Source organism: Acinonyx jubatus, chromosome C2, assembly GCF_027475565.1.
Source record: "Acinonyx jubatus isolate Ajub_Pintada_27869175 chromosome C2, VMU_Ajub_asm_v1.0, whole genome shotgun sequence".
NCBI lineage: Eukaryota > Metazoa > Chordata > Mammalia > Carnivora > Felidae > Acinonyx > Acinonyx jubatus.
In genome coordinates, this window is record NC_069384.1 from 79,074,987 (window position 1) to 79,092,490 (window position 17,504).

Below are 17,504 nucleotides of genomic sequence, written 5' to 3' on the forward strand. Positions count from 1 at the left end.
GGGTACCCTGCGCTCTTGGCATGGGAAAGCTTAAATCACCGCCCCCCACCCCCCCTACAGTGATAGGATTGGTCTTTGGGGTCAGATATGAGACCATGTCAGTAGGGGGCTAGTGAAAATGGGGTGCGAGGAGGTATGGATAGCAGCTGATAGGACCGGAGAAGTGGGGAGCAGTAGTCTGTTGAAACTCTTTCTGCACGCACCTTGCACACATCTCTGTTACAACGACCATAATAATCTACCCCATGACCATGACCATCTTCTGTCCGGCTCTCTAGACAACAAAGTATTTAAGGCAGAGATTTCGAAAGACCGCAGTTAAGAGCATTCACTCTCAAGCAACACAGCATGGATTCACATTCCAGCTCTACCAGTCCCTAGCTGTGGGACCTCAGGCAAGTTTCTTGAACTTTCTATGTCTCAGTGTTCTCATCTGTGAAACGGGGATAATAACCTTCCTCACTGGTGCAGAGACAATTACATTAGTTAATAAAGCAATGAGATGGTTCCTAGCATATGGTGAATGTTATGTAAGTATGAGTTAAATAAATGATCGCGTACCTTTGTCCCCGGCCCTTGGAATGGTGCTCATTTTCAGTGTTTGATGAATGATTGTTAAAGTGAAAAATTAAACGACAAGGCTGAACATTTTGCCAAGCGGTGGCTGGAACGCTAAAGTCCTGGACTACAATCTGTGACCTCACCTTAACCCAAGACACCAGCACCGTGGGGTGTTGAATTGGGTGAGATAATCCCAGCATCCAGCTATGGAGGCAGCAGAGTGGTCACCATGAATTAAGAGTGGTCACACAAGCATGATTAATCCCATGAATTAATAATAATAATAATAATCCTGTGAATTATTCCATCCCATCAGGCCTCCACAGGAGACAATGGCTATTGGTCTCCCAGCTCCTACCCCACCCACCTTCTTTCTTTATGAGGCTTCAGGCACAGGTACAGATAGAATGACAAGGGCCCCGCGAGGAGAATATCTGAGTGCATAGCCTCTTGAGCACAGGAAGCGTGGCTTCTTGTCAAAATGTCACTTAGTTCCAGGAGACAAGGCCTCAGCTTCCCCTCTGTTTCAAACAAGATCATACCCCCCACTTCATGGGGCTCTGGTGAGGATAAGAAGAAACCGTATGGGAGAAAGTATATTGAAAGAGTATTTAATGTACAAATGCAGCGCACATAATTTAAAATTGCACTATTTACATAGCCAATAGGTAGTTTTGTTTTGTTTTGTTTTGCTTTGCTTTGCTTTGCTTTGTTTTGTTTTATGTTGGTATTCAGCACTCCTGCCCAACACACATCATGAATTATATTGTAGAGGGTTTGTATGAAACTAATAGAGTTCAGTTGCTTTTTGAATCTGAGTACATACATCTAGGTATTAACTGAGTCAACATAAAGCACTTCTAAAGGTTTCTTACCCTGGTAAGTGCTATGTAAGTAAAGGCTGATGTGTATGCAGAAATGACCGTGTAGGGGAGAGTTCTGGACCACACAGAATGTTCTGTGGAAAGTTTTGTGGTTCCTACCCAGGACTCAGGATCTGGCTCTATATTTCTGTTTCCTTGTTATTAAAATGCTGATGTTTATACTTATTCTGCCTACTTGATACATGGGGTAGTGTTGAGAGTCACAGTTGGTGATTGAGTTGGTGAATGAGTTTTATAAACTATAGTGTACTGGATAAATTTTAGACATTATTCATCTTGTGTGTGTTTGCCTGTTCATTTCTTTTCAAACATTTCTATTCCTTATTCTCCTCCTCTCTCCCTCTCTCCCCCGCCCCTCTTGCAGTTGGAACACAAAATATCAGTCAGGGTGATTAATCAGTTTCTAGCTACCTTTTATAGTATTTGCTTTAAAATGTACCTTATAACTACCAGGGCTTGGAAATATGTAATTGCACACACACACACACACACACACACACACACACATGCACATTGAAGCTCTGATACTTGCTGTCCAAAAGGAATCAAATATCCAGCCTGAGCGCGAGCAAAACAATGAACTATTCGACCTGGAGTGATCGTTCTGACCTGCAATGTATTGGACTTGATCAGCTGAGCTGGGAATAGGAGTTAGCCATTAATGGGATTAGAAAGATTATCTAAGACTTTGCTTCATAACCTGTGTGTTGAAATCTGTATTGGTTTTTCAGACACTGAACCCACTGTGAACTTTTGCTGCCCGTCAGAGCGGCTTCCTCAAGTTTCTCTATTCAGAGTGGAGTCGAATGGTATTTAAAACAGCAGTTTGCCCCCATTCTGGTTCCTTTTTCCAGGAGAAATGAATGGGATTCAAGGTTGAGTGGGAAAAACAAGATGGCGGCCATAAGCCATTGACACTAGTCAAGCTCTAACGCGCAGCATGACATTGAACATACACTGGAACACCAGTCCTGATCCTAGGGCTGCCACTACCTAGCTGTGTGAACTTGGAAAAGCCACATGGACTCTCTGAACCTCAGTTTCTTCATCTGCGAACTGGAAAGAATAGCACCAGCCCCACCTATTTCAAGTTTGCTCTGCATCTCGTATGTGATCCTGTCCTTTGTTAACCAGGCCATGCAGACAAACCCAAAGGACTATGAAAACACCTAGATCTTCTAATAAAGAAAGTGATGGCTTTATCCTGCTTGGGAAGGGGGGGGGGTATTTATAATGTAAAGTTCAGTTTTCAGAGAAATTGAAGGCAATTATTGATCAGTTTGGGTCTCGATGTCAGCTAGACTCATTGCCGGAAAAGAGAAGCCCGCTTTCAACTTTTCCCAAACTTTGCTGGGGGATCAAAACCATGGTTCCCTTTGAGATCTTTCATGCATTTCATGCGTTGAGGATAGCTACAAGATAACAGATTTCTGGGGACACAATCATGAGCAACAAGGAAAGTTTCCTGAAACTTGAAAGTCCTTGTCCCCGGACTTTGACAGAGCTGTGGCAGTCTTGTGGGAGCATTTTCCTGACTCTGCCTGGAGTAGCAAAGCGAATGGGCTGTGCAGGTTTATCCTGAGGTGGATTGGGGTTGACAAAACTGCCAAGAGTACTGGAATTCTGGGTGGTTCCTTCTTGTTTCCTGCCCTTTGTTTGAGTCAGATGCCCAGGTCCTTCCCTCTGGAAAACTGAGTAAGAAAACGGCTTTCCTTCAGGATCCACAAAGTTTCCTTCCTTGGGCTTCCAGCTGTATAGCATTGCCCTTAAGAGACTTCCTCTCTAGCACTGCATTTGCTTCTTGCTCCTCTGGTCCGGGTGCCACACTGAGTACACTTGCTAGGCACGCACCTGCCAGGAGCCCACATCATCTAGGAGGGGCACACTTACGGCCATGTATGGCCTTCTGGCTGCAGTGACAATTGTCTCTACAGGCATGACTGGGATCACAGAAGGGTCTGATAGTCAGTGAGTACGTTGAATAATAAGCCATAGTTACTCTTCTTTCCCTTCAGCTTATTTTGGATTCCTTTCTCAGTCACCTCTCTCTGCCTCTCCTGCCTAAGCCCCAAGACAACCTCTAACAAGAAAATCTAACAAAATGGATGGTGCTTACTTTTGGAATCAGTTCTGTTTCATTGATCTATGTGTCTGTTTTGGTATCAGTATCATACCGTTTTGATGACTACAGCTTTATCATATAGCTTGAAATCTAGAGTTGTGGATGCCTCCAGTTTTGTTTTTTGTTTTCAGGATTGCTTTGGCCAATCAGAGTCTTTTCTGGTTCCATACAAATTTTAGGACTGTTTGATCTATCTCTGTGAAGAATGCTGGTGGTATTTTGATAGGGATTGCATCAGATGTGTAGATTGCTTTGGGAAGTATAGATTTTTTTAAGTCTATTTATTTATTTTGAGAGAAAAAGAGAGAATGTAAGAGGGGCAGAGGAGAGAGAGGGAGAGAGAGAATCCCAACCAGGCTCTGCACTGTCAATGCACAGCCCGATGCAGGGCTCAAACTCGCAAACAGTGAGATCATGACCTCAGCCAAAACCAAGAGTTGGATGTTTAACCAACCGAGTCACCGGGCACCCCTGGAAGTATCGACATTTTAACAGCATTTGTTCTTCCAACCCATGAGCATGGAATGCTTTTCCATTTCTTCGTGTACTCTTCAATTTTTTCCATAAGTCTATTGTTTTCAGAGTACAGATCTTTTTACCTAGGTATCTTATTGTTTTTGGTGCAATTGTAAATGAAATTGATTCCTTGATTTCTTTTTCTGCCGTTCCGCTCTTGGTGTATAGAAATGCCCCCGATCTCTGCACTTTGGTTTTATATCCTACGACTTTGCTAAATTCACGTATCAGTTCTAAGAATTTTTTCGGTGGGATCTTTCGGGTTTTCTACATAGAGTCTCGTGTCATCTGCAAATATTGAAAATCTGACTTCTTCCTTGCTGATTTGGATGCTCTTTATTTCTTTTTGTTGTCTGATTGCTGAGGCTAAGGCTTCGAGTACCATGTTAAATAGTAATGGTGAGAATGGACATCCTTGTCATGTTCCTCAGCGTAGGGAAAGGTTCTCAGTTTTTCCCCATTGAGGACGAAAAACTGCATTTGAATCCTGACTCTACACATCACTAATGCTGTAACCACAGACAATTCCCCCCAAGTTCTCCAGGTCCCAGATTCGGCTCCCACAAAATGTCAATTGTAAAGATTAAATATGAAAACAGTAAAAACTCCTGATCCATGATAGGAACTCAATAAAGCTTAAAACAGCAATAATAAAGCGATCCTCCAGAATCCCATCTTTAGAGTCTAACAACCCCTTTCACATGCAGAAATAGTAGGAGCAGCTCACCCACTGTCCATAAGAGATGAATTGATGCTTGCATCAGCCCTTTGCAAACAGACTGATCGATGGAGCCAGTGATCAGGAAAATTGAATTCCACTGAATACACATCGCTGTCTGCCTGGCATCATCATATTTCAATGAAGCAAAACTGTAAATAGTGGGAGGCATTTCTGATGAGCTATGTGTTTGGGAAGAGGGGATTTTGAAATGTCATTTTGAGCTCCAATTAATCAAATTTTGAGCAACTGCATTTGGAGAAACAAGTTCAATAGCATCTAAGTGGTGAATAAAAGAGAATTCAGTCTGAACCACAAAATAGCCACAGGCAGGATGAATTCCTTGGTGGTCCCATATTAATGTGCTTTCTGTATTGTGGATTCTCCAGACACTTTTTAGAGCATCCCATGTGCCAAGAATTGTGCTGGGCACTAGCAAAGTTCACAGGCGGTGGGGACAGACCCTACGATCAGAAAACTTCCAGTTCAGTGGGCAGAGAAGATGCCTAAATGGAATCCAGATGCCCCTTGGATACCTGGTCAAACCTACCCTTAACCCATATTCCATGACCTGTGATACTCTCAAACCCTTCCTCAAGCTTCCATTAGAATCTTCTGCTTATTTCTTGTCTCTTTGTCCGTGCCACGTGGCCTGTCTTTCCCTCAATACCCTGGACTTGGGCCCATAGCAGTGCCCTGAGGAATCACCTCTTATGAAATATTTTGGAATGATCTATAGATTTTACTCAGGATTTGAAAGAAATCATGGTGCAGGTCACATCACGGAGTGGAGGGCCTCCTTTCTTCTCTCTGGGGTATTAAACAATTACCCTTACATTTGAGCAAAGTTGTTCTGACCTGTTTTATATCCCTCTCAGTACAAACTTCTACTCCAAGCACTCGTAATTTTTTCCAAATAAGTGCAGTTTCCCTCCCAGAAGAAGCTCTAATGACTACTGTCACCGTAACATCCTCCCCTCTCATTATATAGATAGACTGTCACAACGCACCGTCTCAATGCTATTCTCTCATAAGGGTCTTTCTACTGTGGCCTGTGAGAATCAAAGATGGCCTCCTAGAATAGGAAGCCTTTGCATGAGCTCTGGCAGGATAAACAGGTGGGGGGTGGGAAAACTCTCCAGTGGAAGAAAATGACAAAGAAGTTTGAAAGACAGCGGCATGATTCCATCTGTTGCCCCCAGTCTCAAGGCAGAGTAGTGCCATCAGAAGTCTACAGTGTTGTTTCTTGCAAGTTTCAACAGAGAGGCGGGTGGGTAGGACATCAATGCCAAATAGAGCCAGGCGAGAGGCATCAGTGGATCAGGAAGAATGACGAGAAAACCAGGAAATCGGCTGAGTGAACCCAGCCAAAAATTTTGAAAGAAGGGAAACATCCAGATAGCAGGCATGGGATGGAAACCAGGTGGAGGGGATCTGAAAGGAAGGCAGGGCAGAGGATCAAGGGCAGTGGTTCTCAACGTAGCTATTCAGTGAAATCTCTGGGCAGACTTCCAAAAACCTCATGCTGAGAGCCACCCAGACATCTGACTTAGATGGTCCCGGTGCAGCCTGGGCATCAGGATGGCTGAAGGCCCTCCAAGTGATTGTAATAGTTAAGGGCCAAAGTTAAGAGCCACTGCTCTAGGGAATCTCACCCAAAGGTGTTGCCAATGACAGCAGCGGCTTATTGTGCTTGGGGTTGGAGGTGAGGCTAAGGAAGAAGGGTGGTTGGAAATCTTTAGAATGGAAGCCTGACCGGGACTGTTGTGAGAGCCATGAACCAGGAGAAGTCAGATTTTAAACTTAAAATGTAACCCAGTGCTGGGGCGCCTGGGTGGCTCAGTTGGTTAAGCGTCCGACTTCGGCTCAGGTCATGATCTCATGGTTCGAGGGATCGGGCTCTGTGCTGATCGGGCTCTGTGCTGATCGGGCTCTGTGCTGATTGGGCTCTGTGCTGACAGCTCAGAGCCCGGAGCCTGTTTCAGATTCTGTGTCTCCCTCTCTCTATGCCCCTCCCCAACTCATGTTCTGTCTCCCTCTGTCTCAAAAATAAATAAACATTAAAAAAAAATTTTTTTAATGTAACCCAATGCAGTACTTCTCGATGTGTGATCATTGAACCACTTTATCAGAATCACTGGCGGTGGGGGACTTGCTAAAACACATATATCAGAGTCCCACCTCAGAATCTCTTGAAGGAGGATGGGACTGAGAATCTGCATTTTTTAGTAAACTCTATAGGTGATTCTTATGTGCATTAGACTTCAGAAATCACTGTTCTGTTGCAGGCAACTAGTGTATTTTGTATTGTAGCCTGTAATGAATGGCAGAGAGAATACTGGCACTTTTCACTGAGCACATACTATGTCCACATGCTATAGCCACAGATGATTCCATCCTATCCTTAGACAAACACCTTAAAGTAGGTATTGTTATCCTTGCTCTTCAGATGAGGAAACTGAGGGTCAGGGAAGTTAAATAACTTGCTCGGAGCCATGGAGCTAGCGAGGGGGCAAACCCAGCCTTGAAGCCATCATTTCACCCCAAAGGCCTTGCTGTGCTTTTCCCATTTTCCGCTGTCCTGCCCTCCCCCAAGGACAGGAATCCCATCTTTCATGGTCAGCCCATTCCCAGGTACTCTGCCACCTGCTGGAGCCCTCCTGCTATCAGTTGCCTGCAGCCGTGGTAAAAGGAGAGGCAACCCAGACCCGGAGTCAGAAGACTATTTGTTCCTTGGTTCTACAGCGTTGTCTCGGGTAAGCCACTTTGCTCACTGGAGCATTTACTCAGAAACCAAAATGTAACTCACCATGTTCTCCAGATACAATTCTTTGCCCTACTTCTCTAAACCTGCTCATATAACCTGATGGGAGGTTGAGCCCATTCTTCCCCACCCCCTGCATTGTCCACCTCATGAGCACTGTCTCTTCTCCAAGGTCCAGTTGGGAGGAGGGAACAGTTTTTTTCCCTCCTCTGACCTCATTCAGGCCACATCGGATCCAGAGCTCCTGCACTGACGGAGTGCCACCTGCTCTTGGGAGTGGAGAAAACTCTATACCCAGCTACCCGCCCCCTCCCCAAAGACAGGAGACTTTATTGGTTGTCCAGGGCCAGGACGTTTAATAAGCCCAGTTTATTTGTAGTACTCACTGTACCTTAAACAAGCAGCACCCTGTGCTGCGCTCTCTTGCTTTTTAACCTGAAACTCAGGTAAAGCCTGGCCCCAGGCCAGATTGGCCAGTTTTGTTGGTCTTTGGCTCCTACACATGGCTGATTGAGTAAGCAAGTTTAAGGTCCCTCTTGGGTCCAGTTCTCTTTCTTTCTCTTAACAAAGATATTCTGGAAAATACGAGACCCAGGATAGAGATTTGCACTTTTGGAAAGGCAGGTAACAAGCCTAACTCATGTTCTCCAGATCTGTATTTAAAAAAAAATTTTTTTAATGTTTATTTATTTTTGAGAGAGAGAGAGAGAGAGGCAGAGTGTGAGCAGAGGAGTGGCAGAGAGAGAGGGAGACCCAGAATCCAAAGCAGGCTCCAGGCTCTGAGCTGTCAGCACAGAGCTTGATGCGGGGCTCCAACTCACGGACTGTGAGATCATGACCTGAGCCGAAGTCGGACGCTTAACTGACTGAGCCCCAGGCGCCCCTCCAGATCAGTATTTAACAGACAGCTCCTTATCAGGGATTGTCAGGCCCCAGCCTCAGTGGTAAGAAGGTGGTAGTTTTGTGTCCATTATACTACAGTTTGCCGTGTGTTCGACAACACCCAGGAACCTTGTGCTGAAGACAAGAGTCAGGCATTCCTGGATCTTGGGCCAAGATACCAGTATAATGGAGCCAAAGCTTCCCTCTTTATTTCTGACCGTGCCTCCGTGCTCTCATCCACCGAGTCCCCAAGTCCCATTCTGACTGCAGACTAAATGTTATTCCTTTTTTTTATCTCCCCCCCTTCTCCACATACCCAGCCAGTGTTGCACACAATAAGTGATCGATGTTATACTTAAACAATGCCCAAACCTGGTGACAACTTTGGTGAACACAACACACACACACACACACACACACGCACGCACACACACACGCACACAGCATCAAAGGACAAAACCCAACCAAAAAAAAAAAAAAAATGATGCTAAGGGAATTTGGACCTCATGCTGTCATTTCTTAAATGGCTGATTTTGGATGATTAAAATCATGAGGAGTCCAAAAGTGGAAGAATTCGTCATGTTTGACGTTGGCACATTTTAACCAATTTTAAAAATTGCTTCCGCATCAGCAATGTGGCCAATTTACATGTACTTAGGTAATGAGGAAGAAAATATGCAGACCCTGAACGTGAGAAGGAGAATAACCATGAGGGAGGGCAGGGAAGGAGCCATCTCAAAAGAAGGAGGAGGAAGAGATGGGGGCGGGGGGGAAGAGAGAAGGCAAATAATTTATTAAGCCGAGGAAAGAGAGAATGAATAATGAAAGAAAAGACAGGGCAGTAGATAAACATCCTCCTTATTCAAATTTAGAATGTCAGAGCAGCAGAGAAGTTTAGATTCCTGATGTATGCAAGAAGAAACTCAAGCTGAAGGGGAAACAAAAAAACCAGAGGCCACATTCAGTGTCAGGGCTGGAGCACAGGTCTCCTTTCCCTATATCAGGCTGGTTCCACAGTATGCCATCACTTCCGGGTCACTGTGATCAACCCCACACATATAGTAGGTACATAATCGCTTATGGAATGAAAACATGTAGTACAACATGCTGACCCGGTCAGAAACCATTTCTGTTGTTGTTGGGTTACTGGTTTTTATTTTTGAAGGTGAAGGATTTTTAAATGTGTATGTTTTAATGTCCCTCCACCGTGTCTTCCATGTTTTGTCTTACCAGGTTACCCCACCCCACTCCATATCACAGCCTTCTTAGTCTCCCAAGGACCTTATTTGTTTCTCTTTTTATATCTTGTGGTAGTCACATGTACCTTCTAGTGCTCTGTCCTCTTTGATTGTCTGTCTTATCTCTAAGCACTTTGAGGTCAGGGATCTCAACTTAGCTGTGATATAGGGTCAATGGCAGTGAATTAGCAGACAAGGTTGAGAGCCAACTTTGACTTTATAAAACCTGAGGGTCAGTTTCCCCATCTGTAAAATGCTCACAAGCAGTTCCTAGACTCTCCACCTCAGAGAAGGCCTCTGAAATTCCCTTGCAATGTTGTGAACTGTTACAGCAGCATGGTTGGTTGTGCTAGAAACGGGATGACTGTGGTGGCTGTCAATGTCTGTCTTCTGCACAGCACTTGACATCTAGCCTTACATAGGATACCACCCTGCAAATGCATGTTTGTTGAATGAACAGCATAGCAATCACATTAACATCTTCTATTTTAAATCAGCTCTTCTCCTTCCAAAATTAGCAGAATCTTCTGTTTTCTAGGGCTTTGGTGATGACAAAACTTCATTTTGTTCCTCTTTGAGCCCTTAAAACTTCTCATGAATCTTTTTGAGTCTTTTAATTCTCTCCACATAGTTCTTGGACAAGAATCCTGGGCCAAGATCCTCCAGGGACCCTGAGTCTATCTGCAAGGCTAAGGCATATACACGCCCAGCCATTTGACATGCCCTATCCAAGGGGAGCCTCGTCATGATAATATAAGAGAAGCACCTTTATTAGTTTCATTTAAAGATGAGAAAATTGAGGTGTAGAATGTAAATATTTTGCCGAAGATGCTTTTTCTCTTCATATGGCAAATTATAAGACAAATGGAATACAAAACACCAACTTCTATCCCACCGTCCCTGACAACTATGTTATTATATCATTTGAAGACATTGATTTGGTCAGTGAAAAAAAGGCTCAGAATCAAGAAACCATGTCTTTGTATCCTCCCTCTGAAGGCTGATTTGCAGTCACAGGAGTTGTTGAATCTCGTCATTCCATGTCTTCCCAGCCTGGCTGGACTGAATCGACAACATCCTCCTTGTCTGCCTTCGTGGAAAATCCGGTCAAGTTTTCTTGGGACGACCTTTGAAGGACTGCTCTCAGTCCAAGAGGAACAGAAAAACTCTGCTAACCAGCTCTGTTTCTCATTAGTGCTGCAACAAATTACTGCAACTTAGTGGCTTTAAAATAACACATTTATTTTCTTGAGCTTCTGGAAGTCAGTCTAAATTCAAGATGCCAGCAAGACTGTGCTCGATTCGGAGACTCTAGGGGACGATCTGCCTTCTTGCCTTTTCCAAGCCTTTTCTGCATCTCTTGCTTTCTTTTGTCTGCGGCCCCTTCCTTTACTTTCAAAGCGTCACCCCAATGTCTGCTTCCGTTGCCACGTTGGAGTCTCCTTTCTGCGGTCAGATCTCCCTCTGTCTTCCTCCTACAATGATATTTGTGATCATATTCAGGGTCCAGTTTGATAATCCAGGATAATCTTCCCATCTCAAGATCCTCGATTTCAATACATCTATAGAATCTTTTTTGCCATAAGGTAACATTCACAAGATGCAGGGATTAGGACCTGGATATTTTTAGTAGTCATCATTCAGTCTTACCACACCCACCCAGGGAGATTATCAGGAAACCTGTCTTGGCTGAGATTCTGTGTAGAAATAAAACCAAACCAACCAAACAAAAAAACAGCCTCCATGTGTCCTATTCTGCAGTGACCTAGAGTAAGAGAGTATATAACCTAATGTGATAGGAATCCCTAAGCCTCAAGATTTACATTAAAATGTTTCTGGGATCATGATACCTCTGAGGCACTCACCAAAAGCAAATGCAAAGCTTTCTCTAGAGCAATATTTTCACAACCTATATTGCATTGAAGTCACTCCCATATCGTCACAGAACATGTGCTCGTACTCAAAAAATCACAAAATTCACGAGAAAAGAAAGGCAAAGTAAACATGTACAATACACAGGGGGATCTGCACATCAAGAAGTCAGGATAAAGCCATCTAAATGGAGACCACGAGAAGCTTAAAATGACTAAAGACGTGCAATGAATGATCGAACTGTAAGAAAAAAAATAAGGCTCCGTGAAAAAAAAAAAAAAAAAGACTAGGCAGATTTGAGAAAGAAACAAATGTTGCTTCTAGAAACAAAAATCATTGAAGTTGAAAGCTTGAGGGTTCAGAAAGCAGAGTAGACACAGCAGTAGATGGAACTTGTGCCTGGGAGACAAGATTTTAGGATATTAACAGAATGTAGTCTGCCTTTTTTTTTTTTTTTTGCGGTCTGCCAACTTCTAATAGGGGCTCAAAGAGAAGGGAGAGAGTCAACATTCAGTGAGAAAATGTCCGAGAATTTCCCACAGTTGAAGAAAGACACAAACGCTCAGATTGGAGATTTCCAACGCATCCAGAGCAACAAGAAGAGAAAAATGAATCCGCACCTATGTACTTCGAAGTAAAACAGCAGACTGAAGAATTAATGCATTAGGAGAGGTATTCTCGTAGTTACAACTTCACATTTCTATCACACTCCAGTCACCCCTCCATTTTGATTTGCTCCCTGAACCACAGAGCTGAAAGGAAACAGGGATCATCTCACTTAAACCTTTTAGTGTATTGAGGGGAAACGGAGGCCAGAGAGGAGGCGCGGCTTTCCCAAGACCATCCCAGGAGCTCAAGTCAACAGAAATCTGGTATCGCAAACCCTAACTTAGGCCCTTTCCGGGAGCTCTGAGGCTTTATCTGAGTCTCCACGGTGGTTTGAGGACAAAAGAGAGAATGCCCACAGTGGGGAAGTGACCAAAATAAACAAGGACAATCTATTAGCATTAAACACTGACTAAATGGGACCCAATATTATCCTTTATTAAGTCAAGCTGAGAAGTTGAACACAGGAGCCGTTTTGTATGTCAGCACCATAGCAATTATGAATGGACTGATTAATAAGTAAACAAACAAATACTAGGAAATCAGGCTTCTTTTAATGCTTCAAACTCGCAATAACACCCTGCTAACATGAACTCTGAGTATTAACACTAATAACCACACTAATCATAGGGATGAAAACTCCAAATTAATTCAAATGCTGCTCAATAGACCATCACTGTGTCCTCCCTGCCTGTTCCTTTTCTATCTGTTCAGATCTCCATGCAGTAATTAAATCCATTAAAATGTAAAACTAGCTTTTGTGCTCAAGGGGAAAAATGAAAAAGGACTCTGACCAGCATCCCTGGGGATGGACCTGTGACTTCTCAGAACTTCGGTTATATCCAAATTCTTGGCTCTTTTTTTTTTTTTTTTTTTTTTCTGAAACAGCAGCTCTACCTCACGGGGATCCAGTTGCCAGGCTGAGTCCGCAGCATTTCTTATCAAAATAGAAGACGTGGCTTTATGAAGAGGATGAGCAGAGGACTAGGAGAAGCCAGGCTGACGTCCTGGCTCTGCCTCGTAAAGCTGTAAGATCTTGGTTTAATAAAACGTGTTTTTTCTCTGGCCTTCATTTTCTCTATTTGTGAATTAGGAATGGTATCTGCTTTCCCAGGTGGACTGGAGGAATCAAAAGCGATGATAAAAGGTGGAGGTGCTTTGTAAAGCACATAATTCCCCAGAACGCTCCGAAGCTCACAGAAACTTCCATTTATTCTTTTGGTGAGGTGTGGGAACACAGAGCAGTGTGGCCAGACGAGGTGCATGTAGGGTTTACACTGACTTATTAAATGATGCGTTTTAAAAGAGGATATAATCATGACGCTCTTACAGATAGAAAATGAATATATGCCAAAGATTTTATTTGCCTCAGGAATTGATGAGGAAGCCAGTGGACGTTGCAGTGAATTCAAATACAAATTCACGGGGTCACATACTTTTAGTCAAATACAGAAAGCTGAAATGAATTGACAAAGAGACGCAAAAGCGCTCACAATAATCGATCGCATCCCATTAGGCTCAATTTGCATTTCTGTGGACCGCAATTATTTGCGTTCCTGTCCATTTTCTACAACTTAATTTCTATCGGTACAGAGCTGTAAAACAGCTGAGTCAAAGACAAGAGGAATCAGAGCTAACCTAGGTGGATGAGCTAATCAGGACAACTACTAAATATTAAAGGCTTTCACAATTTTTCCTTACAGGCCCTTGATTGAAAGGATCTCAAACCCACTTGAAGCAGTTGCTCAAATTTTGGCTTCATGACATGCCAACTGTACCAATGTTAGGTAAGGAGTGGGAAAACTCTGGGCTGGCTTCCAGGGTACCTACTCAGCTGTCCTATATCACCAACAAATGTACTGTGTAAGACAACCTTGGCCAAGCTTCCTCTTTCAACCAAGCCTCAGTTTCCCTCTCTGAAAAATGAGCCATATTTGACCCGTTGACGCCTGGCCCACACCAGTGAGAATGTGACTGAAAAGTGCTTTCAACAGTTGAGAGAGTTTTACCCCCCCTAGGAGGGTATATGTATTACTCTTATTTGACCACTCTGGATAGAGGAAGTAACATCACGTGGCCCTCCAACTGCTCTCCCTCCTAAAATATACTTGTTTAGAAAGACAAACAAAATAGGAATTGTCCAAGAAAGACAATGGAAAGAGTATTTATGCCCATTATCTGTAGTGGTTAATATTATATCAACTTGGCGGATGTTTTTGGATGAGTTTTACATTTAATCAGTGAACTTTGAGTAAGCAGGTGAGACCGTGAATAGCACAAAAAGACCAGTCTCCTGGAGCAAGAGAGAATTCTGTCAAACTACCTTCAGAGTTCGTCTGTACCATCAGCTCTGCTGGATCCTGAAACTGCTTGTCGACAGACAGAATTGGGACTCACCAGGCTCCATAACCGTGTAAGCCAATTCCTTTTAATAAATCTGTTTCTCTGTATATACATATCGCCTTGTAGGTTCTGTTTTTCTGGAGAATTCTGACTAGTCCCGTAGCTATTACTGAAATGGAAGTCTCTACAAAGGTAGTAGTTAGTTTTGACTCTACTCATGGGTACACCAGAAAGGCTTTGGAAGGAACCTTCCAATGAGAGCCTGGAAATCCTGGTTTCTGGGAGGGGGCCAGGCCTGGTCAGTGTCCCCTGTGGCCATGGAGGGCATCCTTGGAACCTGGCATCCCCAGAGAGAGGCTTCAGCTCTGGTTCAGAACTACCACTCTCTCTCCAGGACAGGAGTCATATCAACAGACATTGCTGGCTTTCCTATCAAAGGAGCCATGAGAAAATGTTGGGGAACTTGAGGACTGGGGGAAATGAGAGAGGGAAGGTTATACCCATGTCAGAAAGCTCTGGGGAGAAGAAACAGACTCCTAAGAAAAGGCTTGTTCCTAACTTTGTTGAGACTCCAAGGGAAGACACTGCTGTGCTATCACTTACTGAGTCTGGTCAATAGATCAGGCACCGTGCAAAGTGTACTTTACATAAATTTTCATGCCTGATCATCACAACTATGCCGAATATAAAGGTATTATCCTCATTCAACAGATGTGTTCAGTGAGGGCAAGTAATGCACCCTACGTCACCCAACCCCTGGGAAAGCATAAGATAGATCCCTAAGGAAAGAGTATGGCCCAAAACCAAGGACCAGTGAGGGAGTAGCTAAAGACAGCCAGTGAGCCCAGGAGCTCAGGAGAAGAGGGAGGACAGCAGGAGATTTGGGAGGGGGGTTGGGCAGGCAGTCAGCTGCCTCAGAATGGTTGGATGGGGGACAGGATCTCCATCTGCTCATTTGTACACTTTGCTGCCCATTGGTGGTCACCAGCAACATATCACCTCCTCCTAATTAAGCCTTACTAGAGTCAGCTGAGGAAGGAGTTACGATTGGCCGGACACAGTTCACCCAGCTCCCGCACCACCCAAGACCAGAGGCCATTTACTAGTTATTGATGAGTTTCATTTGCTAACAACTGCACCCCATTTCAGAGCCATCTGGGGAGCCACTGATGCAAGCTCACGTTTCCACACACCCAGATTTCCTGAGGGAGCACCTTGGAGATGCTCAGTGAGGCATGTGAGAGAGAATGGATTACAGGCCAAAGAGTTACCTCCATGATGCCTGGCATGAAGAATAGTACAGGGGTAGGTGTGGTTGGGACAACGGGGTGGGGACAACGGGTTGCCGGCTCGGGCGAACGGCTTCAACTTTTCTGAGCTTCTGAGAATGGAGATGTTACCACAGGCCTAATATGAGGACCGAATGCATGAGCAAATGTGAAGGGTTCTGTACACGTTAAGGCAAGGGTCAGCAGCCTTTCTCTGTGAAGGGCAGAGAGCAAATAATTCATACTCTGCCACTGTAGTCTGAAGGCAATTGCAGACAATACATAAAAACATGGGTACAGCTGTGTTCTGATAAAACTTTGTTTGCAGATGCTGAAATTTAAACTTCCTGTAATTTTCATATGCCATGAGACATTATTCCTCTTTTCATTTTCCAGCCATTTAAAGAAAATAAACAGTCTTAGCTCTAGGCCAGACAAAAAGAGAAAGCAGGGCAGATTCGGCCATGGAGCCACTGATTACCAGCCTCTGGCTTAAAGTGCTGCGTAGATATAGACAGCACAGCAAGGGAAGGAGTTTTGCAAAACGGTCAAGAGGACCGCATTTTCTCTACATTCATGTGAGGCTTTTGGGAAGCAATTACTCGCTAGGCTTGGTGATGCTACTGTGAAGGGATTAGCAATCTGGAAAAGAGGTCCCTGTGGGCCGGGTCCACCAGGGAAGAGATTCATGCAAGGTGGGACATCGCTTTAAACTGAAGGAGTGCGATTGCCGTAGGGCAAGGCCAAGATAAGAGGGCAGGGTATTTAAGGAGGAAAGGAAGAGTAAGGACCCAGAAGAGACAAAAGGACGATTGAAAGACAACCAGAGAGAGGAACGGGGTACAGTGGGCAGCACCAACACTCCAGTCGGAGACTCCTGGCTCTTTCCGCATTCGAGATGCCTGGTAGATTGTGTGGACAAATGGAAAATCTAGAAGCGCCCAGCTCTAGGAGAACTTTTCGTCAGATTGAGAGGCAGCAGGACATTCCAGTGGAGGTTATTAAAAATAACTGATCGGCTGACATGACGGGAAAAAAAGAATTGAGCACACAATTGAACGTTAGGTATTCTGCAAACACGATCTCATTTGGGACCCATAATAGTGCTTTGGTGTTCTCGTTATCCCCGTTATCCCCACTTAAAGATGAGGACACTGAGAAAAGGTGAGAGAATGTTCCACTGGCCTTGGTAATCATCCTTAATAACAACAAAGATTTGTGTATTGTTTCCCAAAGACTCTCGGCAGGGACCGAGGGAAACATAGTGAGTAACAACCTTAGGACTGTGGTCAATGACCTTGAAGGTCCATGGAAGTGTGTCACTGGTGGGGTAGCCAGTGCTTCCGGGGAGGAACACAGGGTTGGTGTGCATGCAGATGATTCAAAGCCAGCCTGACTAGAGTAGCTGCAGACTTCTTACATCATCTCTTGGTAAGCCCGGGAGTGGTTCACAAGAATGTTTACAGGTACCTTGCTGGGGAAGGCATGCTCTGGCAGGACTCATAATGGCAGCATCATGGGGGTTGGAATAATTTAATAACATTTTCAGCTCTCCCGAAAGCCGTTAGATGAAAACAAAGAAGCAGGTGAGAGGAGGAAGTTGAGGGTTATTCGTGCTCTGTTAATGGGCCTTTAATCAACAGAACCCCCCCCCCCCACCCACCACCAGCAGCAGCCGGTTCCTGCAATCTGGGGAGACTGTGTGCTCACAAAGCGCCCATTCAAATGCC

The 17,504-nt window shown here is 44.3% G+C and overlaps 2 long non-coding RNA genes across 2 annotated transcripts in view; one reads left to right on the forward strand and one right to left on the reverse strand.

Annotated features, from left to right (window-relative positions):
* The window catches only part of LOC128315219 (uncharacterized), a 35,823-nt gene that overhangs the window by 8,830 nt on the left and 9,489 nt on the right, over positions 1 to 17,504 (forward strand). The window contains exons 2-4 of the long non-coding RNA XR_008297756.1: positions 13,052 to 13,191; positions 13,867 to 14,576; positions 15,656 to 15,811. This is a non-coding gene — a long non-coding RNA (uncharacterized LOC128315219). The remainder of the gene's footprint in view (positions 1 to 13,051; positions 13,192 to 13,866; positions 14,577 to 15,655; positions 15,812 to 17,504) is intronic.
* Positions 1 to 17,504, reverse strand: part of LOC128315220 (uncharacterized) — a 30,780-nt gene that overhangs the window by 2,227 nt on the left and 11,049 nt on the right. The window contains exons 2-3 of the long non-coding RNA XR_008297757.1: positions 929 to 1,121; positions 204 to 274 (exon numbers count right to left, since the gene is read on the reverse strand). This is a non-coding gene — a long non-coding RNA (uncharacterized LOC128315220). The remainder of the gene's footprint in view (positions 1 to 203; positions 275 to 928; positions 1,122 to 17,504) is intronic.